General features: G+C 35.9%; 71 non-coding genes across 71 annotated transcripts; all 71 read right to left on the bottom strand.

Annotated features, from left to right (window-relative positions):
• Nucleotides 1–8: 8 nt before the first annotated feature.
• LOC145300081 (5S ribosomal RNA) lies at nucleotides 9–127 on the bottom strand. Its single transcript, XR_013872316.1, has one exon. It is a non-coding gene; the product is annotated as a 5S ribosomal RNA (ribosomal RNA).
• A 145-nt stretch (nucleotides 128–272) lies between these two features.
• LOC145298956 (5S ribosomal RNA) lies at nucleotides 273–391 on the bottom strand. The gene has a single exon (XR_013871222.1). It is a non-coding gene; the product is annotated as a 5S ribosomal RNA (ribosomal RNA).
• A 150-nt stretch (nucleotides 392–541) lies between these two features.
• LOC145299797 (5S ribosomal RNA) lies at nucleotides 542–660 on the bottom strand. The gene has a single exon (XR_013872042.1). It is a non-coding gene; the product is annotated as a 5S ribosomal RNA (ribosomal RNA).
• A 151-nt stretch (nucleotides 661–811) lies between these two features.
• LOC145298955 (5S ribosomal RNA) lies at nucleotides 812–930 on the bottom strand. The gene has a single exon (XR_013871221.1). It is a non-coding gene; the product is annotated as a 5S ribosomal RNA (ribosomal RNA).
• A 144-nt stretch (nucleotides 931–1,074) lies between these two features.
• On the bottom strand, nucleotides 1,075–1,193 carry LOC145300755 (5S ribosomal RNA). The gene has a single exon (XR_013872966.1). It is a non-coding gene; the product is annotated as a 5S ribosomal RNA (ribosomal RNA).
• Nucleotides 1,194–1,344: 151 nt separating this feature from the next.
• LOC145298954 (5S ribosomal RNA) lies at nucleotides 1,345–1,463 on the bottom strand. The gene has a single exon (XR_013871220.1). It is a non-coding gene; the product is annotated as a 5S ribosomal RNA (ribosomal RNA).
• A 148-nt stretch (nucleotides 1,464–1,611) lies between these two features.
• Nucleotides 1,612–1,730, bottom strand: LOC145298952 (5S ribosomal RNA). Its single transcript, XR_013871218.1, has one exon. It is a non-coding gene; the product is annotated as a 5S ribosomal RNA (ribosomal RNA).
• A 151-nt stretch (nucleotides 1,731–1,881) lies between these two features.
• On the bottom strand, nucleotides 1,882–2,000 carry LOC145298951 (5S ribosomal RNA). The gene has a single exon (XR_013871217.1). It is a non-coding gene; the product is annotated as a 5S ribosomal RNA (ribosomal RNA).
• A 150-nt stretch (nucleotides 2,001–2,150) lies between these two features.
• Nucleotides 2,151–2,269, bottom strand: LOC145299796 (5S ribosomal RNA). Its single transcript, XR_013872041.1, has one exon. It is a non-coding gene; the product is annotated as a 5S ribosomal RNA (ribosomal RNA).
• A 151-nt stretch (nucleotides 2,270–2,420) lies between these two features.
• LOC145298950 (5S ribosomal RNA) lies at nucleotides 2,421–2,539 on the bottom strand. Its single transcript, XR_013871216.1, has one exon. It is a non-coding gene; the product is annotated as a 5S ribosomal RNA (ribosomal RNA).
• A 152-nt stretch (nucleotides 2,540–2,691) lies between these two features.
• LOC145299834 (5S ribosomal RNA) lies at nucleotides 2,692–2,810 on the bottom strand. Its single transcript, XR_013872078.1, has one exon. It is a non-coding gene; the product is annotated as a 5S ribosomal RNA (ribosomal RNA).
• Nucleotides 2,811–2,962: 152 nt separating this feature from the next.
• Nucleotides 2,963–3,080, bottom strand: LOC145300448 (5S ribosomal RNA). The gene has a single exon (XR_013872669.1). It is a non-coding gene; the product is annotated as a 5S ribosomal RNA (ribosomal RNA).
• Nucleotides 3,081–3,228: 148 nt separating this feature from the next.
• Nucleotides 3,229–3,347, bottom strand: LOC145298949 (5S ribosomal RNA). The gene has a single exon (XR_013871215.1). It is a non-coding gene; the product is annotated as a 5S ribosomal RNA (ribosomal RNA).
• Nucleotides 3,348–3,498: 151 nt separating this feature from the next.
• On the bottom strand, nucleotides 3,499–3,617 carry LOC145298948 (5S ribosomal RNA). Its single transcript, XR_013871214.1, has one exon. It is a non-coding gene; the product is annotated as a 5S ribosomal RNA (ribosomal RNA).
• A 150-nt stretch (nucleotides 3,618–3,767) lies between these two features.
• On the bottom strand, nucleotides 3,768–3,886 carry LOC145299795 (5S ribosomal RNA). The gene has a single exon (XR_013872040.1). It is a non-coding gene; the product is annotated as a 5S ribosomal RNA (ribosomal RNA).
• Nucleotides 3,887–4,037: 151 nt separating this feature from the next.
• LOC145298946 (5S ribosomal RNA) lies at nucleotides 4,038–4,156 on the bottom strand. Its single transcript, XR_013871212.1, has one exon. It is a non-coding gene; the product is annotated as a 5S ribosomal RNA (ribosomal RNA).
• Nucleotides 4,157–4,307: 151 nt separating this feature from the next.
• LOC145300353 (5S ribosomal RNA) lies at nucleotides 4,308–4,426 on the bottom strand. Its single transcript, XR_013872580.1, has one exon. It is a non-coding gene; the product is annotated as a 5S ribosomal RNA (ribosomal RNA).
• Nucleotides 4,427–4,576: 150 nt separating this feature from the next.
• Nucleotides 4,577–4,695, bottom strand: LOC145298945 (5S ribosomal RNA). The gene has a single exon (XR_013871211.1). It is a non-coding gene; the product is annotated as a 5S ribosomal RNA (ribosomal RNA).
• Nucleotides 4,696–4,846: 151 nt separating this feature from the next.
• Nucleotides 4,847–4,965, bottom strand: LOC145298944 (5S ribosomal RNA). The gene has a single exon (XR_013871210.1). It is a non-coding gene; the product is annotated as a 5S ribosomal RNA (ribosomal RNA).
• A 151-nt stretch (nucleotides 4,966–5,116) lies between these two features.
• On the bottom strand, nucleotides 5,117–5,235 carry LOC145299564 (5S ribosomal RNA). The gene has a single exon (XR_013871816.1). It is a non-coding gene; the product is annotated as a 5S ribosomal RNA (ribosomal RNA).
• Nucleotides 5,236–5,386: 151 nt separating this feature from the next.
• LOC145298943 (5S ribosomal RNA) lies at nucleotides 5,387–5,505 on the bottom strand. The gene has a single exon (XR_013871209.1). It is a non-coding gene; the product is annotated as a 5S ribosomal RNA (ribosomal RNA).
• A 150-nt stretch (nucleotides 5,506–5,655) lies between these two features.
• LOC145301101 (5S ribosomal RNA) lies at nucleotides 5,656–5,774 on the bottom strand. Its single transcript, XR_013873302.1, has one exon. It is a non-coding gene; the product is annotated as a 5S ribosomal RNA (ribosomal RNA).
• Nucleotides 5,775–5,916: 142 nt separating this feature from the next.
• LOC145298942 (5S ribosomal RNA) lies at nucleotides 5,917–6,035 on the bottom strand. Its single transcript, XR_013871208.1, has one exon. It is a non-coding gene; the product is annotated as a 5S ribosomal RNA (ribosomal RNA).
• A 150-nt stretch (nucleotides 6,036–6,185) lies between these two features.
• Nucleotides 6,186–6,304, bottom strand: LOC145299794 (5S ribosomal RNA). Its single transcript, XR_013872039.1, has one exon. It is a non-coding gene; the product is annotated as a 5S ribosomal RNA (ribosomal RNA).
• Nucleotides 6,305–6,455: 151 nt separating this feature from the next.
• Nucleotides 6,456–6,574, bottom strand: LOC145298940 (5S ribosomal RNA). The gene has a single exon (XR_013871206.1). It is a non-coding gene; the product is annotated as a 5S ribosomal RNA (ribosomal RNA).
• Nucleotides 6,575–6,718: 144 nt separating this feature from the next.
• On the bottom strand, nucleotides 6,719–6,837 carry LOC145300754 (5S ribosomal RNA). Its single transcript, XR_013872965.1, has one exon. It is a non-coding gene; the product is annotated as a 5S ribosomal RNA (ribosomal RNA).
• A 151-nt stretch (nucleotides 6,838–6,988) lies between these two features.
• Nucleotides 6,989–7,107, bottom strand: LOC145298939 (5S ribosomal RNA). Its single transcript, XR_013871205.1, has one exon. It is a non-coding gene; the product is annotated as a 5S ribosomal RNA (ribosomal RNA).
• A 148-nt stretch (nucleotides 7,108–7,255) lies between these two features.
• On the bottom strand, nucleotides 7,256–7,374 carry LOC145298938 (5S ribosomal RNA). Its single transcript, XR_013871204.1, has one exon. It is a non-coding gene; the product is annotated as a 5S ribosomal RNA (ribosomal RNA).
• A 151-nt stretch (nucleotides 7,375–7,525) lies between these two features.
• On the bottom strand, nucleotides 7,526–7,644 carry LOC145298937 (5S ribosomal RNA). The gene has a single exon (XR_013871203.1). It is a non-coding gene; the product is annotated as a 5S ribosomal RNA (ribosomal RNA).
• A 150-nt stretch (nucleotides 7,645–7,794) lies between these two features.
• LOC145299793 (5S ribosomal RNA) lies at nucleotides 7,795–7,913 on the bottom strand. Its single transcript, XR_013872038.1, has one exon. It is a non-coding gene; the product is annotated as a 5S ribosomal RNA (ribosomal RNA).
• Nucleotides 7,914–8,064: 151 nt separating this feature from the next.
• On the bottom strand, nucleotides 8,065–8,183 carry LOC145298936 (5S ribosomal RNA). Its single transcript, XR_013871202.1, has one exon. It is a non-coding gene; the product is annotated as a 5S ribosomal RNA (ribosomal RNA).
• A 152-nt stretch (nucleotides 8,184–8,335) lies between these two features.
• LOC145299833 (5S ribosomal RNA) lies at nucleotides 8,336–8,454 on the bottom strand. The gene has a single exon (XR_013872077.1). It is a non-coding gene; the product is annotated as a 5S ribosomal RNA (ribosomal RNA).
• Nucleotides 8,455–8,606: 152 nt separating this feature from the next.
• Nucleotides 8,607–8,724, bottom strand: LOC145300446 (5S ribosomal RNA). Its single transcript, XR_013872667.1, has one exon. It is a non-coding gene; the product is annotated as a 5S ribosomal RNA (ribosomal RNA).
• Nucleotides 8,725–8,872: 148 nt separating this feature from the next.
• LOC145298935 (5S ribosomal RNA) lies at nucleotides 8,873–8,991 on the bottom strand. The gene has a single exon (XR_013871201.1). It is a non-coding gene; the product is annotated as a 5S ribosomal RNA (ribosomal RNA).
• Nucleotides 8,992–9,142: 151 nt separating this feature from the next.
• Nucleotides 9,143–9,261, bottom strand: LOC145298934 (5S ribosomal RNA). The gene has a single exon (XR_013871200.1). It is a non-coding gene; the product is annotated as a 5S ribosomal RNA (ribosomal RNA).
• A 150-nt stretch (nucleotides 9,262–9,411) lies between these two features.
• LOC145299792 (5S ribosomal RNA) lies at nucleotides 9,412–9,530 on the bottom strand. The gene has a single exon (XR_013872037.1). It is a non-coding gene; the product is annotated as a 5S ribosomal RNA (ribosomal RNA).
• A 151-nt stretch (nucleotides 9,531–9,681) lies between these two features.
• LOC145298933 (5S ribosomal RNA) lies at nucleotides 9,682–9,800 on the bottom strand. Its single transcript, XR_013871199.1, has one exon. It is a non-coding gene; the product is annotated as a 5S ribosomal RNA (ribosomal RNA).
• A 151-nt stretch (nucleotides 9,801–9,951) lies between these two features.
• On the bottom strand, nucleotides 9,952–10,070 carry LOC145300352 (5S ribosomal RNA). The gene has a single exon (XR_013872579.1). It is a non-coding gene; the product is annotated as a 5S ribosomal RNA (ribosomal RNA).
• Nucleotides 10,071–10,220: 150 nt separating this feature from the next.
• LOC145298932 (5S ribosomal RNA) lies at nucleotides 10,221–10,339 on the bottom strand. The gene has a single exon (XR_013871198.1). It is a non-coding gene; the product is annotated as a 5S ribosomal RNA (ribosomal RNA).
• Nucleotides 10,340–10,489: 150 nt separating this feature from the next.
• On the bottom strand, nucleotides 10,490–10,608 carry LOC145301100 (5S ribosomal RNA). Its single transcript, XR_013873301.1, has one exon. It is a non-coding gene; the product is annotated as a 5S ribosomal RNA (ribosomal RNA).
• A 142-nt stretch (nucleotides 10,609–10,750) lies between these two features.
• Nucleotides 10,751–10,869, bottom strand: LOC145299507 (5S ribosomal RNA). The gene has a single exon (XR_013871761.1). It is a non-coding gene; the product is annotated as a 5S ribosomal RNA (ribosomal RNA).
• A 151-nt stretch (nucleotides 10,870–11,020) lies between these two features.
• On the bottom strand, nucleotides 11,021–11,139 carry LOC145298931 (5S ribosomal RNA). Its single transcript, XR_013871197.1, has one exon. It is a non-coding gene; the product is annotated as a 5S ribosomal RNA (ribosomal RNA).
• Nucleotides 11,140–11,290: 151 nt separating this feature from the next.
• Nucleotides 11,291–11,409, bottom strand: LOC145298929 (5S ribosomal RNA). Its single transcript, XR_013871195.1, has one exon. It is a non-coding gene; the product is annotated as a 5S ribosomal RNA (ribosomal RNA).
• A 151-nt stretch (nucleotides 11,410–11,560) lies between these two features.
• LOC145299563 (5S ribosomal RNA) lies at nucleotides 11,561–11,679 on the bottom strand. Its single transcript, XR_013871815.1, has one exon. It is a non-coding gene; the product is annotated as a 5S ribosomal RNA (ribosomal RNA).
• A 151-nt stretch (nucleotides 11,680–11,830) lies between these two features.
• LOC145299610 (5S ribosomal RNA) lies at nucleotides 11,831–11,949 on the bottom strand. Its single transcript, XR_013871861.1, has one exon. It is a non-coding gene; the product is annotated as a 5S ribosomal RNA (ribosomal RNA).
• Nucleotides 11,950–12,099: 150 nt separating this feature from the next.
• On the bottom strand, nucleotides 12,100–12,218 carry LOC145301099 (5S ribosomal RNA). Its single transcript, XR_013873300.1, has one exon. It is a non-coding gene; the product is annotated as a 5S ribosomal RNA (ribosomal RNA).
• Nucleotides 12,219–12,360: 142 nt separating this feature from the next.
• On the bottom strand, nucleotides 12,361–12,478 carry LOC145301045 (5S ribosomal RNA). The gene has a single exon (XR_013873247.1). It is a non-coding gene; the product is annotated as a 5S ribosomal RNA (ribosomal RNA).
• Nucleotides 12,479–12,629: 151 nt separating this feature from the next.
• LOC145300059 (5S ribosomal RNA) lies at nucleotides 12,630–12,748 on the bottom strand. Its single transcript, XR_013872296.1, has one exon. It is a non-coding gene; the product is annotated as a 5S ribosomal RNA (ribosomal RNA).
• A 147-nt stretch (nucleotides 12,749–12,895) lies between these two features.
• Nucleotides 12,896–13,014, bottom strand: LOC145299946 (5S ribosomal RNA). The gene has a single exon (XR_013872188.1). It is a non-coding gene; the product is annotated as a 5S ribosomal RNA (ribosomal RNA).
• Nucleotides 13,015–13,165: 151 nt separating this feature from the next.
• LOC145299562 (5S ribosomal RNA) lies at nucleotides 13,166–13,284 on the bottom strand. Its single transcript, XR_013871814.1, has one exon. It is a non-coding gene; the product is annotated as a 5S ribosomal RNA (ribosomal RNA).
• A 151-nt stretch (nucleotides 13,285–13,435) lies between these two features.
• On the bottom strand, nucleotides 13,436–13,554 carry LOC145299609 (5S ribosomal RNA). The gene has a single exon (XR_013871860.1). It is a non-coding gene; the product is annotated as a 5S ribosomal RNA (ribosomal RNA).
• Nucleotides 13,555–13,704: 150 nt separating this feature from the next.
• On the bottom strand, nucleotides 13,705–13,823 carry LOC145301098 (5S ribosomal RNA). The gene has a single exon (XR_013873299.1). It is a non-coding gene; the product is annotated as a 5S ribosomal RNA (ribosomal RNA).
• Nucleotides 13,824–13,965: 142 nt separating this feature from the next.
• LOC145301044 (5S ribosomal RNA) lies at nucleotides 13,966–14,083 on the bottom strand. The gene has a single exon (XR_013873246.1). It is a non-coding gene; the product is annotated as a 5S ribosomal RNA (ribosomal RNA).
• Nucleotides 14,084–14,234: 151 nt separating this feature from the next.
• Nucleotides 14,235–14,353, bottom strand: LOC145298928 (5S ribosomal RNA). Its single transcript, XR_013871194.1, has one exon. It is a non-coding gene; the product is annotated as a 5S ribosomal RNA (ribosomal RNA).
• Nucleotides 14,354–14,506: 153 nt separating this feature from the next.
• Nucleotides 14,507–14,625, bottom strand: LOC145298927 (5S ribosomal RNA). Its single transcript, XR_013871193.1, has one exon. It is a non-coding gene; the product is annotated as a 5S ribosomal RNA (ribosomal RNA).
• Nucleotides 14,626–14,776: 151 nt separating this feature from the next.
• On the bottom strand, nucleotides 14,777–14,895 carry LOC145298926 (5S ribosomal RNA). Its single transcript, XR_013871192.1, has one exon. It is a non-coding gene; the product is annotated as a 5S ribosomal RNA (ribosomal RNA).
• A 148-nt stretch (nucleotides 14,896–15,043) lies between these two features.
• Nucleotides 15,044–15,162, bottom strand: LOC145298925 (5S ribosomal RNA). The gene has a single exon (XR_013871191.1). It is a non-coding gene; the product is annotated as a 5S ribosomal RNA (ribosomal RNA).
• Nucleotides 15,163–15,311: 149 nt separating this feature from the next.
• Nucleotides 15,312–15,430, bottom strand: LOC145300660 (5S ribosomal RNA). The gene has a single exon (XR_013872874.1). It is a non-coding gene; the product is annotated as a 5S ribosomal RNA (ribosomal RNA).
• A 151-nt stretch (nucleotides 15,431–15,581) lies between these two features.
• On the bottom strand, nucleotides 15,582–15,700 carry LOC145298924 (5S ribosomal RNA). Its single transcript, XR_013871190.1, has one exon. It is a non-coding gene; the product is annotated as a 5S ribosomal RNA (ribosomal RNA).
• Nucleotides 15,701–15,852: 152 nt separating this feature from the next.
• On the bottom strand, nucleotides 15,853–15,971 carry LOC145298923 (5S ribosomal RNA). The gene has a single exon (XR_013871189.1). It is a non-coding gene; the product is annotated as a 5S ribosomal RNA (ribosomal RNA).
• A 152-nt stretch (nucleotides 15,972–16,123) lies between these two features.
• LOC145298922 (5S ribosomal RNA) lies at nucleotides 16,124–16,242 on the bottom strand. Its single transcript, XR_013871188.1, has one exon. It is a non-coding gene; the product is annotated as a 5S ribosomal RNA (ribosomal RNA).
• Nucleotides 16,243–16,393: 151 nt separating this feature from the next.
• Nucleotides 16,394–16,512, bottom strand: LOC145299667 (5S ribosomal RNA). Its single transcript, XR_013871917.1, has one exon. It is a non-coding gene; the product is annotated as a 5S ribosomal RNA (ribosomal RNA).
• Nucleotides 16,513–16,663: 151 nt separating this feature from the next.
• LOC145298921 (5S ribosomal RNA) lies at nucleotides 16,664–16,782 on the bottom strand. The gene has a single exon (XR_013871187.1). It is a non-coding gene; the product is annotated as a 5S ribosomal RNA (ribosomal RNA).
• Nucleotides 16,783–16,931: 149 nt separating this feature from the next.
• LOC145301047 (5S ribosomal RNA) lies at nucleotides 16,932–17,050 on the bottom strand. Its single transcript, XR_013873249.1, has one exon. It is a non-coding gene; the product is annotated as a 5S ribosomal RNA (ribosomal RNA).
• Nucleotides 17,051–17,201: 151 nt separating this feature from the next.
• Nucleotides 17,202–17,320, bottom strand: LOC145299506 (5S ribosomal RNA). Its single transcript, XR_013871760.1, has one exon. It is a non-coding gene; the product is annotated as a 5S ribosomal RNA (ribosomal RNA).
• A 150-nt stretch (nucleotides 17,321–17,470) lies between these two features.
• Nucleotides 17,471–17,589, bottom strand: LOC145298918 (5S ribosomal RNA). The gene has a single exon (XR_013871186.1). It is a non-coding gene; the product is annotated as a 5S ribosomal RNA (ribosomal RNA).
• Nucleotides 17,590–17,740: 151 nt separating this feature from the next.
• On the bottom strand, nucleotides 17,741–17,859 carry LOC145299945 (5S ribosomal RNA). Its single transcript, XR_013872187.1, has one exon. It is a non-coding gene; the product is annotated as a 5S ribosomal RNA (ribosomal RNA).
• A 152-nt stretch (nucleotides 17,860–18,011) lies between these two features.
• Nucleotides 18,012–18,130, bottom strand: LOC145298916 (5S ribosomal RNA). The gene has a single exon (XR_013871184.1). It is a non-coding gene; the product is annotated as a 5S ribosomal RNA (ribosomal RNA).
• Nucleotides 18,131–18,282: 152 nt separating this feature from the next.
• LOC145298915 (5S ribosomal RNA) lies at nucleotides 18,283–18,401 on the bottom strand. Its single transcript, XR_013871183.1, has one exon. It is a non-coding gene; the product is annotated as a 5S ribosomal RNA (ribosomal RNA).
• Nucleotides 18,402–18,552: 151 nt separating this feature from the next.
• On the bottom strand, nucleotides 18,553–18,671 carry LOC145299666 (5S ribosomal RNA). Its single transcript, XR_013871916.1, has one exon. It is a non-coding gene; the product is annotated as a 5S ribosomal RNA (ribosomal RNA).
• A 151-nt stretch (nucleotides 18,672–18,822) lies between these two features.
• LOC145299505 (5S ribosomal RNA) lies at nucleotides 18,823–18,941 on the bottom strand. The gene has a single exon (XR_013871759.1). It is a non-coding gene; the product is annotated as a 5S ribosomal RNA (ribosomal RNA).
• Nucleotides 18,942–18,950: the final 9 nt, after the last annotated feature.

Genomic DNA, 18,950 nt, shown 5'->3' with positions numbered 1-18,950 from the left:
AGGGGAAATGCTTACAGCACCTGGTATTCCCAAGCGGTCACCCATCTAAGTACTGACCAGGCTCCACGTTGCTTCACTTCGGGGATCGGACGAGAACCGGTGTTTTCAACGTGATATGGCCGTAAGCGAAGACGTGCCATAATTTTAACTATTACAATGTCAATATTTATTTACCAAATCTGATAATGTAATGATATTTATTTTTTTTTATCTAATATTTTGCATTAAAATCGAACGCATTTGTATGAGTTTTTCCAAAAATTCAGGGGAAATGCTTACAGCACCTGGTATTCCCAAGCGGTCACCCATCTAAGTACTGACCAGGCTCTACGTTGCTTAACTTCGGGGATCGGACGAGAACCGGTGTTTTCAACGTGATATGGCCGTAAGCGAAGACGTGCCATAATTTTAACTATTACAATTTCAATATTTAATTACCAAATCTGATAATTTAATGATACTTTATTTGTTTTTGTTTATCTAATATTTTACATTAAAATCGAACGCATTTTTATGAGTTTTTCCAAAAATTCAGGGGAAATGCTTACAGCACCTGGTATTCCCAAGCGGCCACCCATCTAAGTACTGACCAGGCTCTACGTTGCTTAACTTCGGGGATCGGACGAGAACCGGTGTTTTCAACGTGATATGGCCGTAAGCGAAGACGTGCCATAATTTTAACTATTACAATTTCAATATTTATTTACCAAATCTGATAATGTAATGATATTTTGTTTTTTGTTTTTTTATCTAATATTTTACATTAAAATCGAACGCATTTTTATGAGTTTTTCCAAAAATTCAGGGGAAATGCTTACAGCACCTGGTATTCCCAAGCGGTCACCCATCTAAGTACTGACCAGGCTCTACGTTGCTTAACTTCGGGGATCGGACGAGAACCGGTGTTTTCAACGTGATATGGCCGTAAGCGAAGACGTGCCCTAATTTTAACTATTACAATTTCAATATTTATTTACCAAATCTGATAATGTAATGATATTTTGTTTTTTTATCTAATATTTTACATTAAAATCGAACGCATTTTTATGAGTTTTTCCAAAAATTCAGGGGAAATGCTTACAGCACCTGGTATTCCCAAGCGGTCACCCATATAAGTACTGACCAGGCTCTACGTTGCTTAACTTCGGGGATCGGACAAGAACCGGTGTTTTCAACGTGATATGGCCGTAAGCGAAGACGTGCCATAATTTTAACTATTACAATTTCAATATTTATTTACCAAATCTGATAATGTAATGATATTTTGTTTTTTGTTTTTTTATCTAATATTTTACATTAAAATCGAACGCATTTTTATGAGTTTTTCCAAAAATTCAGGGGAAATGCTTACAGCACCTGGTATTCCCAAGCGGTCACCCATCTAAGTACTGACCAGGCTCTACGTTGCTTAACTTCGGGGATCGGACGAGAACCGGTGTTTTCAACGTGATATGGCCGTAAGCGAAGACGTGCCATAATTTTAACTATTACAATTTCAATATTTATTTACCAAATCTGATAATTTAATGATATTTTTTTTTGTTTTTTATCTAATATTTTACATTAAAATCGAACGCATTTTTATGAGTTTTTCCAAAAATTCAGGGGAAATGCTTACAGCACCTGGTATTCCCAAGCGGTCACCCATCTAAGTACTGACCAGGCTCTACGTTGCTTAACTTCGGGGATCGGACGAGAACCGGTGTTTTCAACGTGATATGGCCGTAAGCGAAGACGTGCCATAATTTTAACTATTACAATTTCAATATTTATTTACCACATCTGATAATGTAATGATATTTTGTTTTCCGTTTTTTTATCTAATATTTTACATTAAAATCGAACGCATTTTTATGAGTTTTTCCAAAAATTCAGGGGAAATGCTTACAGCACCTGGTATTCCCAAGCGGTCACCCATCTAAGTACTGACCAGGCTCTACGTTGCTTAACTTCGGGGATCGGACGAGAACCGGTGTTTTCAACGTGATATGGCCGTAAGCGAAGACGTGCCATAATTTTAACTATTACAATTTCAATATTTATTTACCAAATCTGATAATTTAATGATACTTTATTTGTTTTTGTTTATCTAATATTTTACATTAAAATCGAACGCATTTTTATGAGTTTTTCCAAAAATTCAGGGGAAATGCTTACAGCACCTGGTATTCCCAAGCGGCCACCCATCTAAGTACTGACCAGGCTCTACGTTGCTTAACTTCGGGGATCGGACGAGAACCGGTGTTTTCAACGTGATATGGCCGTAAGCGAAGACGCGCCATAATTTTAACTATTACAATTTCAATATTTATTTACCAAATCTGATAATGTAATGATAATTTGTTTTTTGTTTTTTTATCTAATATTTTACATTAAAATCGAACGCATTTTTATGAGTTTTTCCAAAAATTCAGGGGAAATGCTTACAGCACCTGGTATTCCCAAGCGGTCACCCATCTAAGTACTGACCAGGCTCTACGTTGCTTAACTTCGGGGATCGGACGAGAACCGGTGTTTTCAACGTGATATGGCCGTAAGCGAAGACGTGCCATAATTTTAACTATTACAATTTCAATATTTATTTACCAAATCTGATAATGTAATGATATTTTGTTTTTTGGTTTTTTTATCTAATATTTTACATTAAAATCGAACGCATTTTTATGAGTTTTTCCAAAAATTCAGGGGAAATGCTTACAGCACCTGGTATTCCCAAGCGGTCACCCATATAAGTACTGACCAGGCTCTACGTTGCTTAACTTCGGGGATCGGACGAGAACCGGTGTTTTCAACGTGATATGGCCGTAAGCGAAGACGTGCCATAATTTTAACTATTACAATTTCAATATTTATTTACCAAATCTGATAATGTAATGATATTTTGTTTTTTGGTTTTTTTATCTAATATTTTACATTAAAATCGAACGCATTTTTATGAGTTTTTCCAAAAATTCAGGGGAAATGCTTACAGCACCTGGTATTCCCAAGCGGTCACCCATCTAAGTACTGACCAGGCTCTACGTTGCTTAACTTCGGGATCGGACGAGAACCGGTGTTTTCAACGTGATATGGCCGTAAGCGAAGACGTGCCATAATTTTAACTATTACAATTTCAATATTTATTTACCAAATCTGATAATTTAATGATATTTTTTTTTGTTTTTTATCTAATATTTTACATTAAAATCGAACGCATTTTTATGAGTTTTTCCAAAAATTCAGGGGAAATGCTTACAGCACCTGGTATTCCCAAGCGGTCACCCATCTAAGTACTGACCAGGCTCTACGTTGCTTAACTTCGGGGATCGGACGAGAACCGGTGTTTTCAACGTGATATGGCCGTAAGCGAAGACGTGCCATAATTTTAACTATTACAATTTCAATATTTATTTACCACATCTGATAATGTAATGATATTTTGTTTTCCGTTTTTTTATCTAATATTTTACATTAAAATCGAACGCATTTTTATGAGTTTTTCCAAAAATTCAGGGGAAATGCTTACAGCACCTGGTATTCCCAAGCGGTCACCCATCTAAGTACTGACCAGGCTCTACGTTGCTTAACTTCGGGGATCGGACGAGAACCGGTGTTTTCAACGTGATATGGCCGTAAGCGAAGACGTGCCATAATTTTAACTATTACAATTTCAATATTTATTTACCAAATCTGATAATTTAATGATACTTTATTTGTTTTTGTTTATCTAATATTTTACATTAAAATCGAACGCATTTTTATGAGTTTTTCCAAAAATTCAGGGGAAATGCTTACAGCACCTGGTATTCCCAAGCGGCCACCCATCTAAGTACTGACCAGGCTCTACGTTGCTTAACTTCGGGGATCGGACGAGAACCGGTGTTTTCAACGTGATATGGCCGTAAGCGAAGACGCGCCATAATTTTAACTATTACAATTTCAATATTTATTTACCAAATCTGATAATGTAATGATAATTTGTTTTTTGTTTTTTTATCTAATATTTTACATTAAAATCGAACGCATTTTTATGAGTTTTTCCAAAAATTCAGGGGAAATGCTTACAGCACCTGGTATTCCCAAGCGGTCACCCATCTAAGTACTGACCAGGCTCTACGTTGCTTAACTTCGGGGATCGGACGAGAACCGGTGTTTTCAACGTGATATGGCCGTAAGCGAAGACGTGCCATAATTTTAACTATTACAATTTCAATATTTATTTACCAAATCTGATAATGTAATGATATTTTGTTTTTTGTTTTTTTATCTAATATTTTACATTAAAATCGAACGCATTTTTATGAGTTTTTCCAAAAATTCAGGGGAAATGCTTACAGCACCTGGTATTCCCAAGCGGTCACCCATCTAAGTACTGACCAGGCTCTACGTTGCTTAACTTCGGGGATCGGACTAGAACCGGTGTTTTCAACGTGATATGGCCGTAAGCGAAGACGTGCCATAATTTTAACTATTACAATTTCAATATTTATTTACCAAATCTGATAATTTAATGATATTTTTTTTTTGTTTTTTTATCTAATATTTTACATTAAAATCGAACGCATTTTTATGAGTTTTTCCAAAAATTCAGGGGAAATGCTTACAGCACCTGGTATTCCCAAGCGGTCACCCATCTAAGTACTGACCAGGCTCTACGTTGCTTAACTTCGGGGATCGGACGAGAACCGGTGTTTTCAACGTGATATGGCCGTAAGCGAAGACGTGCCATAATTTTAACTATTACTATTTCAATATTTATTTACCACATCTGATAATGTAATGATATTTTGTTTTCCGTTTTTTTATCTAATATTTTACATTAAAATCGAACGCATTTTTATGAGTTTTTCCAAAAATTCAGGGGAAATGCTTACAGCACCTGGTATTCCCAAGCGGTCACCCATCTAAGTACTGACCAGGCTCTACGTTGCTTAACTTCGGGGATCGGACGAGAACCGGTGTTTTCAACGTGATATGGCCGTAAGCGAAGACGTGCCATAATTTTAACTATTACAATTTCAATATTTATTTACCAAATCTGATAATGTAATGATATTTTGTTTTTTGTTTTTTTATCTAATATTTTACATTAAAATCGAACGCAATTTTATGAGTTTTTCCAAGAATTCAGGGGAAATGCTTACGGCACCTGGTATTCCCAAGCGGCCACCCATCTAAGTACTGACCAGGCTCTACGTTGCTTAACTTCGGGGATCGGACGAGAACCGGTGTTTTCAACGTGATATGGCCGTAAGCGAAGAAGTGCCATAATTTTAACTATTACAATTTCAATATTTATTTACCAAATCTGATAATGTAATGATATTTTGTTTTTTGTTTTTTTATCTAATATTTTACATTAAAATCGAACGCATTTTTATGAGTTTTTCCAAAAATTCAGGGGAAATGCTTACAGCACCTGGTATTCCCAAGCGGTCACCCATCTAAGTACTGACCAGGCTCTACGTTGCTTAACTTCGGGGATCGGACGAGAACCGGTGTTTTCAACGTGATATGGCCGTAAGCGAAGAAATGCGATAATTGTAACTATTACAATTTCAATATTTATTTACCAAATCTGATAATTTAATGATACTTTATTTGTTTTTTTTTATCTAATATTTTACATTAAAATCGAACGCATTTTTATGAGTTTTTCCAAAAATTCAGGGGAAATGCTTACAGCACCTGGTATTCCCAAGCGGTCACCCATCTAAGTACTGACCGGGCTCTACGTTGCTTAACTTCGGGGATCGGACGAGAACCGGTGTTTTATACGTGATATGGCAGTAAGCGAAGACGTGCCATAATTTTAACTATTACAATTTCAATATTTATTTACCAAATCTGATAATGTAAAGATATTTTTTTTTTATCTAATATTTTACATTAAAATCGAACGCATTTGTATGAGTTTTTCCAAAAATTCAGGGGAAATGCTTACAGCACCTGGTATTCCCAAGCGGTCACCCATCTAAGTACTGACCAGGCTCTACGTTGCTTAACTTCGGGGATCGGACGAGAACCGGTGTTTTCAACGTGATATGGCCGTAAGCGAAGACGTGCCATAATTTTAACTATTACAATTTCAATATTTAATTACCAAATCTGATAATTTAATGATACTTTATTTGTTTTTGTTTATCTAATATTTTACATTAAAATCGAACGCATTTTTATGAGTTTTTCCAAAAATTCAGGGGAAATGCTTACAGCACCTGGTATTCCCAAGCGGCCACCCATCTAAGTACTGACCAGGCTCTACGTTGCTTAACTTCGGGGATCGGACGAGAACCGGTGTTTTCAACGTGATATGGCCGTAAGCGAAGACGTGCCATAATTTTAACTATTACAATTTCAATATTTATTTACCAAATCTGATAATGTAATGATATTTTGTTTTTTGTTTTTTTATCTAATATTTTACATTAAAATCGAACGCATTTTTATGAGTTTTTCCAAAAATTCAGGGGAAATGCTTACAGCACCTGGTATTCCCAAGCGGTCACCCATCTAAGTACTGACCAGGCTCTACGTTGCTTAACTTCGGGGATCGGACGAGAACCGGTGTTTTCAACGTGATATGGCCGTAAGCGAAGACGTGCCCTAATTTTAACTATTACAATTTCAATATTTATTTACCAAATCTGATAATGTAATGATATTTTGTTTTTTTATCTAATATTTTACATTAAAATCGAACGCATTTTTATGAGTTTTTCCAAAAATTCAGGGGAAATGCTTACAGCACCTGGTATTCCCAAGCGGTCACCCATATAAGTACTGACCAGGCTCTACGTTGCTTAACTTCGGGGATCGGACAAGAACCGGTGTTTTCAACGTGATATGGCCGTAAGCGAAGACGTGCCATAATTTTAACTATTACAATTTCAATATTTATTTACCAAATCTGATAATGTAATGATATTTTGTTTTTTGTTTTTTTATCTAATATTTTACATTAAAATCGAACGCATTTTTATGAGTTTTTCCAAAAATTCAGGGGAAATGCTTACAGCACCTGGTATTCCCAAGCGGTCACCCATCTAAGTACTGACCAGGCTCTACGTTGCTTAACTTCGGGGATCGGACGAGAACCGGTGTTTTCAACGTGATATGGCCGTAAGCGAAGACGTGCCATAATTTTAACTATTACAATTTCAATATTTATTTACCAAATCTGATAATTTAATGATATTTTTTTTTGTTTTTTATCTAATATTTTACATTAAAATCGAACGCATTTTTATGAGTTTTTCCAAAAATTCAGGGGAAATGCTTACAGCACCTGGTATTCCCAAGCGGTCACCCATCTAAGTACTGACCAGGCTCTACGTTGCTTAACTTCGGGGATCGGACGAGAACCGGTGTTTTCAACGTGATATGGCCGTAAGCGAAGACGTGCCATAATTTTAACTATTACAATTTCAATATTTATTTACCACATCTGATAATGTAATGATATTTTGTTTTCCGTTTTTTTATCTAATATTTTACATTAAAATCGAACGCATTTTTATGAGTTTTTCCAAAAATTCAGGGGAAATGCTTACAGCACCTGGTATTCCCAAGCGGTCACCCATCTAAGTACTGACCAGGCTCTACGTTGCTTAACTTCGGGGATCGGACGAGAACCGGTGTTTTCAACGTGATATGGCCGTAAGCGAAGACGTGCCATAATTTTAACTATTACAATTTCAATATTTATTTACCAAATCTGATAATTTAATGATACTTTATTTGTTTTTGTTTATCTAATATTTTACATTAAAATCGAACGCATTTTTATGAGTTTTTCCAAAAATTCAGGGGAAATGCTTACAGCACCTGGTATTCCCAAGCGGCCACCCATCTAAGTACTGACCAGGCTCTACGTTGCTTAACTTCGGGGATCGGACGAGAACCGGTGTTTTCAACGTGATATGGCCGTAAGCGAAGACGCGCCATAATTTTAACTATTACAATTTCAATATTTATTTACCAAATCTGATAATGTAATGATAATTTGTTTTTTGTTTTTTTATCTAATATTTTACATTAAAATCGAACGCATTTTTATGAGTTTTTCCAAAAATTCAGGGGAAATGCTTACAGCACCTGGTATTCCCAAGCGGTCACCCATCTAAGTACTGACCAGGCTCTACGTTGCTTAACTTCGGGGATCGGACGAGAACCGGTGTTTTCAACGTGATATGGCCGTAAGCGAAGACGTGCCATAATTTTAACTATTACAATTTCAATATTTATTTACCAAATCTGATAATGTAATGATATTTTGTTTTTTGGTTTTTTTATCTAATATTTTACATTAAAATCGAACGCATTTTTATGAGTTTTTCCAAAAATTCAGGGGAAATGCTTACAGCACCTGGTATTCCCAAGCGGTCACCCATATAAGTACTGACCAGGCTCTACGTTGCTTAACTTCGGGGATCGGACGAGAACCGGTGTTTTCAACGTGATATGGCCGTAAGCGAAGACGTGCCATAATTTTAACTATTACAATTTCAATATTTATTTACCAAATCTGATAATGTAATGATATTTTGTTTTTTGGTTTTTTTATCTAATATTTTACATTAAAATCGAACGCATTTTTATGAGTTTTTCCAAAAATTCAGGGGAAATGCTTACAGCACCTGGTATTCCCAAGCGGTCACCCATCTAAGTACTGACCAGGCTCTACGTTGCTTAACTTCGGGATCGGACGAGAACCGGTGTTTTCAACGTGATATGGCCGTAAGCGAAGACGTGCCATAATTTTAACTATTACAATTTCAATATTTATTTACCAAATCTGATAATTTAATGATATTTTTTTTTGTTTTTTATCTAATATTTTACATTAAAATCGAACGCATTTTTATGAGTTTTTCCAAAAATTCAGGGGAAATGCTTACAGCACCTGGTATTCCCAAGCGGTCACCCATCTAAGTACTGACCAGGCTCTACGTTGCTTAACTTCGGGGATCGGACGAGAACCGGTGTTTTCAACGTGATATGGCCGTAAGCGAAGACGTGCCATAATTTTAACTATTACAATTTCAATATTTATTTACCACATCTGATAATGTAATGATATTTTGTTTTCCGTTTTTTTATCTAATATTTTACATTAAAATCGAACGCATTTTTATGAGTTTTTCCAAAAATTCAGGGGAAATGCTTACAGCACCTGGTATTCCCAAGCGGTCACCCATCTAAGTACTGACCAGGCTCTACGTTGCTTAACTTCGGGGATCGGACGAGAACCGGTGTTTTCAACGTGATATGGCCGTAAGCGAAGACGTGCCATAATTTTAACTATTACAATTTCAATATTTATTTACCAAATCTGATAATTTAATGATACTTTATTTGTTTTTGTTTATCTAATATTTTACATTAAAATCGAACGCATTTTTATGAGTTTTTCCAAAAATTCAGGGGAAATGCTTACAGCACCTGGTATTCCCAAGCGGCCACCCATCTAAGTACTGACCAGGCTCTACGTTGCTTAACTTCGGGGATCGGACGAGAACCGGTGTTTTCAACGTGATATGGCCGTAAGCGAAGACGCGCCATAATTTTAACTATTACAATTTCAATATTTATTTACCAAATCTGATAATGTAATGATAATTTGTTTTTTGTTTTTTTATCTAATATTTTACATTAAAATCGAACGCATTTTTATGAGTTTTTCCAAAAATTCAGGGGAAATGCTTACAGCACCTGGTATTCCCAAGCGGTCACCCATCTAAGTACTGACCAGGCTCTACGTTGCTTAACTTCGGGGATCGGACGAGAACCGGTGTTTTCAACGTGATATGGCCGTAAGCGAAGACGTGCCATAATTTTAACTATTACAATTTCAATATTTATTTACCAAATCTGATAATGTAATGATATTTTGTTTTTTGTTTTTTTATCTAATATTTTACATTAAAATCGAACGCATTTTTATGAGTTTTTCCAAAAATTCAGGGGAAATGCTTACAGCACCTGGTATTCCCAAGCGGTCACCCATCTAAGTACTGACCAGGCTCTACGTTGCTTAACTTCGGGGATCGGACTAGAACCGGTGTTTTCAACGTGATATGGCCGTAAGCGAAGACGTGCCATAATTTTAACTATTACAATTTCAATATTTATTTACCAAATCTGATAATTTAATGATATTTTTTTTTTGTTTTTTTATCTAATATTTTACATTAAAATCGAACGCATTTTTATGAGTTTTTCCAAAAATTCAGGGGAAATGCTTACAGCACCTGGTATTCCCAAGCGGTCACCCATCTAAGTACTGACCAGGCTCTACGTTGCTTAACTTCGGGGATCGGACGAGAACCGGTGTTTTCAACGTGATATGGCCGTAAGCGAAGAAATGCGATAATTGTAACTATTACAATTTCAATATTTATTTACCAAATCTGATAATTTAATGATACTTTATTTGTTTTTTTTTATCTAATATTTTACATTAAAATCGAACGCATTTTTATGAGTTTTTCCAAAAATTCAGGGGAAATGCTTACAGCACCTGGTATTCCCAAGCGGTCACCCATCTAAGTACTGACCGGGCTCTACGTTGCTTAACTTCGGGGATCGGACGAGAACCGGTGTTTTATACGTGATATGGCAGTAAGCGAAGACGTGCCATAATTTTAACTATTACAATTTCAATATTTATTTACCAAATCTGATAATGTAAAGATATTTTTTTTTTATCTAATATTTTACATTAAAATCGAACGCATTTTTATGAGTTTTTCCAAAAATCCAGGGGAAATGCTTACAGCACCTGGCATTCCCAAGCGGTCACCCATCTAAGTACTGACCAGGCTCTACGTTGCTTAACTTCGGGGATCGGACGAGAACCGGTGTTTTCAACGTGATATGGCCGTAAGCGAAGACGTGCCATAATTTTAACTATTACAATTTCAATATTTATTTACCAAATCTGATAATGTAATGATATTTTGTTTTTTGTTTTTTTATCTAATATTTTACATTAAAATCGAACGAATTTTTATGAGTTTTTCCAAAAATTCAGGGGAAATGCTTACAGCACCTGGTATTCCCAAGCGGTCACCCATCTAAGTACTGACCAGGCTCTACGTTGCTTAACTTCGGGGATCGGACGAGAACCGGTGTTTTCAACGTGATATGGCCGTAAGCGAAGACGTGCCATAATTTTAACTATTACAATTTCAATATTTATTTACCACATCTGATAATGTAATGATATTTTGTTTTCCGTTTTTTTATCTAATATTTTACATTAAAATCGAACGCATTTTTATGAGTTTTTCCAAAAATTCAGGGGAAATGCTTACAGCACCTGGTATTCCCAAGCGGTCACCCATCTAAGTACTGACCAGGCTCTACGTTGCTTAACTTCGGGGATCGGACGAGAACCGGTGTTTTCAACGTGATATGGCCGTAAGCGAAGACGTGCCATAATTTTAACTATTACAATTTCAATATTTATTTACCAAATCTGATAATGTAATGATATTTTGTTTTTTGTTTTTTTATCTAATATTTTACATTAAAATCGAACGCAATTTTATGAGTTTTTCCAAGAATTCAGGGGAAATGCTTACGGCACCTGGTATTCCCAAGCGGCCACCCATCTAAGTACTGACCAGGCTCTACGTTGCTTAACTTCGGGGATCGGACGAGAACCGGTGTTTTCAACGTGATATGGCCGTAAGCGAAGAAGTGCCATAATTTTAACTATTACAATTTCAATATTTATTTACCAAATGTGATAATGTAATGATATTTTGTTTTTTGTTTTTTTATCTAATATTTTACATTAAAATCGAACGCATTTTTATGAGTTTTTCCAAAAATTCAGGGGAAATGCTTACAGCACCTGGTATTCCCAAGCGGTCACCCATCTAAGTACTGACCAGGCTCTACGTTGCTTAACTTCGGGGATCGGACGAGAACCGGTGTTTTCAACGTGATATTGCCGTAAGCGAAGAAATGCGATAATTGTAACTATTACAATTTCAATATTTATTTACCAAATCTGATAATTTAATGATACTTTATTTGTTTTTTTTTATCTAATATTTTACATTAAAATCGAACGCATTTTTATGAGTTTTTCCAAAAATTCAGGGGAAATGCTTACAGCACCTGGTATTCCCAAGCGGTCACCCATCTAAGTACTGACCGGGCTCTACGTTGCTTAACTTCGGGGATCGGACGAGAACCGGTGTTTTATACGTGATATGGCAGTAAGCGAAGACGTGCCATAATTTTAACTATTACAATTTCAATATTTATTTACCAAATCTGATAATGTAAAGATATTTTTTTTTTATCTAATATTTTACATTAAAATCGAACGCATTTTTATGAGTTTTTCCAAAAATCCACGGGAAATGCTTACAGCACCTGGCATTCCAAGCGGTCACCCATCTAAGTACTGACCAGGCTCTACGTTGCTTAACTTCGGGGATCGGACGAGAACCGGTGTTTTCAACGTGATATGGCCGTAAGCGAAGACGTGCCATAATTTTAACTATTACAATTTCAATATTTATTTACCAAATCTGATAATGTAATGATATTTTGTTTTTTGTTTTTTTATCTAATATTTTACATTAAAATCGAACGAATTTTTATGAGTTTTTCCAAAAATTCAGGGGAAATGCTTACAGCACCTGCTATTCCCAAGCGGTCACCCATCTAAGTACTGACCAGGCTCTACGTTGCTTAACTTCGGGGATCGGACGAGAACCGGTGTTTTCAACGTGATATGGCCGTAAGCGAAGACGTGCCATAATTTTAACTATTACAATTTCAATATTTATTTACCAAATCTGATAATGTAATGATATTTTGTTTTTTTTTTACCTAATATTTTACATTAAAATCGAACGCATTTTTATGAGTTTTTCCAAAAATTCAGGGGAAATGCTTACAGCACCTGGTATTCCGAAGCGGTCACCCATCTAAGTACTGACCAGGCTCTACGTTGCTTAACTTCGGGGATCGGACGAGAACCGGTGTTTTCAACGTGATATGGCCGTAAGCAAAGACGTGCCATAATTTTAACTATTACAATTTCAATATTTATTTACCAAATCTGATAATGTAATGATATTTTGTTTTTTGTTTTTTTATCTAATATTTTACATTAAAATCGAACGCAATTTTATGAGTTTTTCCAAGAATTCAGGGGAAATGCTTACGGCACCTGGTATTCCCAAGCGGCCACCCATCTAAGTACTGACCAGGCTCTACGTTGCTTAACTTCGGGGATCGGACGAGAACCGGTGTTTTCAACGTGATATGGCCGTAAGCGAAGAAGTGCCATAATTTTAACTATTACAATTTCAATATTTATTTACCAAATCTGATAATGTAATGATATTTTGTTTTTTGTTTTTTTATCTAATATTTTACATTAAAATCGAACGCATTTTTATGAGTTTTTCCAAAAATTCAGGGGAAATGCTTACAGCACCTGGTATTCCCAAGCGGTCACCCATCTAAGTACTGACCAGGCTCTACGTTGCTTAACTTCGGGGATCGGACGAGAACCGGTGTTTTCAACGTGATATTGCCGTAAGCGAAGAAATGCGATAATTGTAACTATTACAATTTCAATATTTATTTACCAAATCTGATAATTTAATGATACTTTATTTGTTTTTTTTTATCTAATATTTTACATTAAAATCGAACGCATTTTTATGAGTTTTTCCAAAAATTCAGGGGAAATGCTTACAGCACCTGGTATTCCCAAGCGGTCACCCATCTAAGTACTGACCGGGCTCTACGTTGCTTAACTTCGGGGATCGGACGAGAACCGGTGTTTTATACGTGATATGGCAGTAAGCGAAGACGTGCCATAATTTTAACTATTACAATTTCAATATTTATTTACCAAATCTGATAATGTAAAGATATTTTTTTTTTATCTAATATTTTACATTAAAATCGAACGCATTTTTATGAGTTTTTCCAAAAATCCAGGGGAAATGCTTACAGCACCTGGCATTCCAAGCGGTCACCCATCTAAGTACTGACCAGGCTCTACGTTGCTTAACTTCGGGGATCGGACGAGAACCGGTGTTTTCAACGTGATATGGCCGTAAGCGAAGACGTGCCATAATTTTAACTATTACAATTTCAATATTTATTTACCAAATCTGATAATGTAATGATATTTTGTTTTTTGTTTTTTTATCTAATATTTTACATTAAAATCGAACGCATTTTTATGAGTTTTTCCAAAAATTCAGGGGAAATGCTTACAGCACCTGGTATTCCCAAGCGGTCACCCATCTAAGTACTGACCAGGCTCTACGTTGCTTAACTTCGGGGATCGGACGAGAACCGGTGTTTTCAACGTGATATGGCCGTAAGCGAAGACGTGCCATAATTTTAACTATTACAATTTCAATATTTATTTACCAAATCTGATAATGTAATGATATTTTGTTTTTTGTTTTTTTTTACCTAATATTTTACATTAAAATCGAACGCATTTTTATGAGTTTTTCCAAAAATTCAGGGGAAATGCTTACAGCACCTGGTATTCCCAAGCGGTCACCCATCTAAGTACTGACCAGGCTCTACGTTGCTTAACTTCGGGGATCGGACGAGAACCGGTGTTTTCAACGTGATATGGCCGTAAGCGAAGACGTGCCATAATTTTAACTATTACAATTTCAATATTTATTTACCAAATCTGATAATGTAATGATATTTTGTTTTTTGTTTTTTTATCTAATATTTTACATTAAAATCGAACGCATTTTTATGAGTTTTTCCAAAAATTCAGGGGTAATGCTTACAGCACCTGGTATTCCCAAGCGGTCACCCATCTAAGTACTGACCAGGCTCTACGTTGCTTAACTTCGGGGATCGGACGAGAACCGGTGTTTTCAACGTGATATGGCCGTAAGCGAAGACGTGCCATAATTTTAACTATTACAATTTCAATATTTATTTACCAAATCTGATAATTTATGATACTTTATTTGTTTTTTTTACCTAATATTTTACATTAAAATCGGACGCATTTTTATGAGTTTTTCCAAAAATTCAGGGGAAATGCTTACAGCACCTGGTATTCCCAAGCGGTCACCCATCTAAGTACTGACCAGGCTCTACGTTGCTTAACTTCGGGGATCGGACGAGAACCGGTGTTTTCAACGTGATATGGCCGTAAGCGAAGAAGTGCCATAATTTTAACTATTACAATTTCAATATTTATTTACCAAATCTGATAATTTAATGATACTTTATTTGTTTTTTTTATCTAATATTTTACATTAAAATCGAACGCATTTTTATGAGTTTTTCCAAAAATTCAGGGGAAATGCTTACAGCACCTGGTATTCCGAAGCGGTCACCCATCTAAGTACTGACCAGGCTCTACCTTGCTTAACTTCGGGGATCGGACGAGAACCGGTGTTTTCAACGTGATATGGCCGTAAGCGAAGACGTGCCATAATTTTAACTATTACAATTTCAATATTGATTTACGAAATCTGATAATGTAATGATATTTTGTTTTTTGTTTTTTTATCTAATATTTTACATTAAAATCGAACGCATTTTTATGAGTTTTTCCAAAAATTCAGGGAAAATGCTTACAGCACCTGGTATTCCCAAGCGGTCACCCATCTAAGTACTGACCAGGCTCTACGTTGCTTAACTTCGGGGATCGGACGAGAACCGGTGTTTTCAACGTGATATGGCCGTAAGCGAAGACGGGCCATAATTTTAACTATTACAATTTCAATATTTATTTACCAAATCTGATAATGTAATGATATTTTGTTTTTTGTTTTTTTTACCTAATATTTTACATTAAAATCGAACGCATTTTTATGAGTTTTTCCAAAAATTCAGGGGAAATGCTTACAGCACCTGGTATTCCCAAGCGGTCACCCATCTAAGTACTGACCAGGCTCTACGTTGCTTAACTTCGGGGATCGGACGAGAACCGGTGTTTTCAACGTGATATGGCCGTAAGCGAAGACGTGCCATAATTTTAACTATTACAATTTCAATATTTATTTACCAAATCTGATAATGTAATGATATTTTGTTTTTTGTTTTTTTTACCTAATATTTTACATTAAAATCGAACGCATTTTTATGAGTTTTTCCAAAAATTCAGGGGAAATGCTTACAGCACCTGGTATTCCCAAGCGGTCACCCATCTAAGTACTGACCAGGCTCTACGTTGCTTAACTTCGGGGATCGGACGAGAACCGGTGTTTTCAACGTGATATGGCCGTAAGCGAAGACGTGCCATAATTTTAACTATTACAATTTCAATATTTATTTACCAAATCTGATAATGTAATGATATTTTGTTTTTTGTTTTTTTATCTAATATTTTACATTAAAATCGAACGCATTTTTATGAGTTTTTCCAAAAATTCAGGGGAAATGCTTACAGCACCTGGCATTCCCAAGCGGTCACCCATCTAAGTACTGACCGGGCTCTACGTTGCTTAACTTCGGGGATCGGACGAGAACCGGTGTTTTCAACGTGATATGGCCGTAAGCGAAGACGTGCCATAATTTTAACTATTACAATTTCAATATTTATTTACGAAATCTGATAATGTAATGATATTTTGTTTTTTGTTTTTTTATCTAATATTTTACATTAAAATCGAACGCATTTTTATGAGTTTTTCCAAAAATTCAGGGGAAATGCTTACAGCACCTGGTATTCCCAAGCGGTCACCCATCTAAGTACTGACCAGGCTCTACGTTGCTTAACTTCGGGGATCGGACGAGAACCGGTGTTTTCAACGTGATATGGCCGTAAGCGAAGAAGTGCCATAATTTTAACTATTACAATTTCAATATTTATTTACCAAATCTGATAATTTAATGATACTTTATTTGTTTTTTTTATCTAATATTTTACATTAAAATCGAACGCATTTTTATGAGTTTTTCCAAAAATTCAGGGGAAATGCTTACAGCACCTGGCATTCCCAAGCGGTCACCCATCTAAGTACTGACCGGGCTCTACGTTGCTTAACTTCGGGGATCGGACGAGAACCGGTGTTTTCAACGTGATATGGCACTAAGCGAAGACGTGCCATAATTTTAACTATTACAATTTCAATATTTATTTACCAAATCTGATAATGTAATGATATTTTGTTTTTTGTTTTTTTATCTAATATTTTACATTAAAATCGAACGCATTTTTATGAGTTTTTCCAAACATTCAGGGGAAATGCTTACAGCACCTGGTATTCCCAAGCGGTCACCCATCTAAGTACTGACCAGGCTCTACGTTGTTTAACTTCGGGGATCGGACGAGAACCGGTGTTTTCAACGTGATATGGCCGTAAGCGAAGACGTGCCATAATTTTAACTATTACAATTTCAATATTTATTTACCAAATCTGATAATGTAATGATATTTTGTTTTTTGTTTTTTATCTAATATTTTACATTAAAATCGAACGCATTTTTATGAGTTTTTCCAAAAATTCAGGGGAAATGCTTACAGCACCTGGTATTCCCAAGCGGTCACCCATCTAAGTACTGACCAGGCTCTACGTTGCTTAACTTCGGGGATCGGACGAGAACCGGTGTTTTCAACGTGATATGGCCGTAAGCGAAGACGTGCCATAATTTTAACTATTACAATTTCAATATTTATTTACGAAATCTGATAATGTAATGATATTTTGTTTTTTGTTTTTTTATCTAATATTTTACATTAAAATCGAACGCATTTTTATGAGTTTTTCCAAAAATTCAGGGAAAATGCTTACAGCACCTGGTATTCCGAAGCGGTCACCCATCTAAGTACTGACCAGGCTCTACGTTGCTTAACTTCGGGGATCGGACGAGAACCGGTGTTTTCAACGTGATATGGCCGTAAGCGAAGACGTGCCATAATTTTAACTATTACAATTTCAATATTTATTTACCAAATCTGATAATGTAATGATATTTTGTTTTTTGTTTTTTTAACCTAATATTTTACATTAAAATCGAACGCATTTTTATGAGTTTTTCCAAAAATTCAGGGGAAATGCTTACAGCACCTGGTATTCCCAAGCGGTCACCCATCTAAGTACTGACCAGGCTCTACGTTGCTTAACTTCGGGGATCGGACGAGAACCGGTGTTTTCAACGTGATATGGCCGTAAGCGAAGACGTGCCATAATTTTAACTATTACAATTTCAATATTTATTTACCAAATCTGATAATGTAATGATATTTTGTTTTTTGTTTTTTTTACCTAATATTTTACATTAAAATCGAACGCATTTTTATGAGTTTTTCCAAAAATTCAGGGGAAATGCTTACAGCACCTGGTATTCCCAAGCGGTCACCCATCTAAGTACTGACCAGGCTCTACGTTGCTTAACTTCGGGGATCGGACGAGAACCGGTGTTTTCAACGTGATATGGCCGTAAGCGAAGACGTGCCATAATTTTAACTATTACAATTTCAATATTTATTTACCAAATGTGATAATGTAATGATATTTTGTTTTTTGTTTTTTTATCTAATATTTTACATTAAAATCGAACGCATTTTTATGAGTTTTTCCAAAAATTCAGGGGAAATGCTTACAGCACCTGGCATTCCCAAGCGGTCACCCATCTAAGTACTGACCGGGCTCTACGTTGCTTAACTTCGGGGATCGGACGAGAACCGGTGTTTTCAACGTGATATGGCCGTAAGCGAAGACGTGCCATAATTTTAACTATTACAATTTCAATATTTATTTACGAAATCTGATAATGTAATGATATTTTGTTTTTTGTTTTTTTATCTAATATTTTACATTAAAATCGAACGCATTTTTATGAGTTTTTCCAAAAATTCAGGGGAAATGCTTACAGCACCTGGTATTCCCAAGCGGTCACCCATCTAAGTACTGACCAGGCTCTACGTTGTTTAACTTCGGGGATCGGACGAGAACCGGTGTTTTCAACGTGATATGGCCGTAAGCGAAGACGTG

The sequence above is a fragment of the Euprymna scolopes genome, chromosome 18 (assembly GCF_053919585.1).
Source record: "Euprymna scolopes isolate OS-2025 chromosome 18, ASM5391958v1, whole genome shotgun sequence".
Taxonomy (NCBI): domain Eukaryota; kingdom Metazoa; phylum Mollusca; class Cephalopoda; order Sepiida; family Sepiolidae; genus Euprymna; species Euprymna scolopes.
This window is presented reverse-complemented; position numbering and strand designations above follow the sequence as displayed.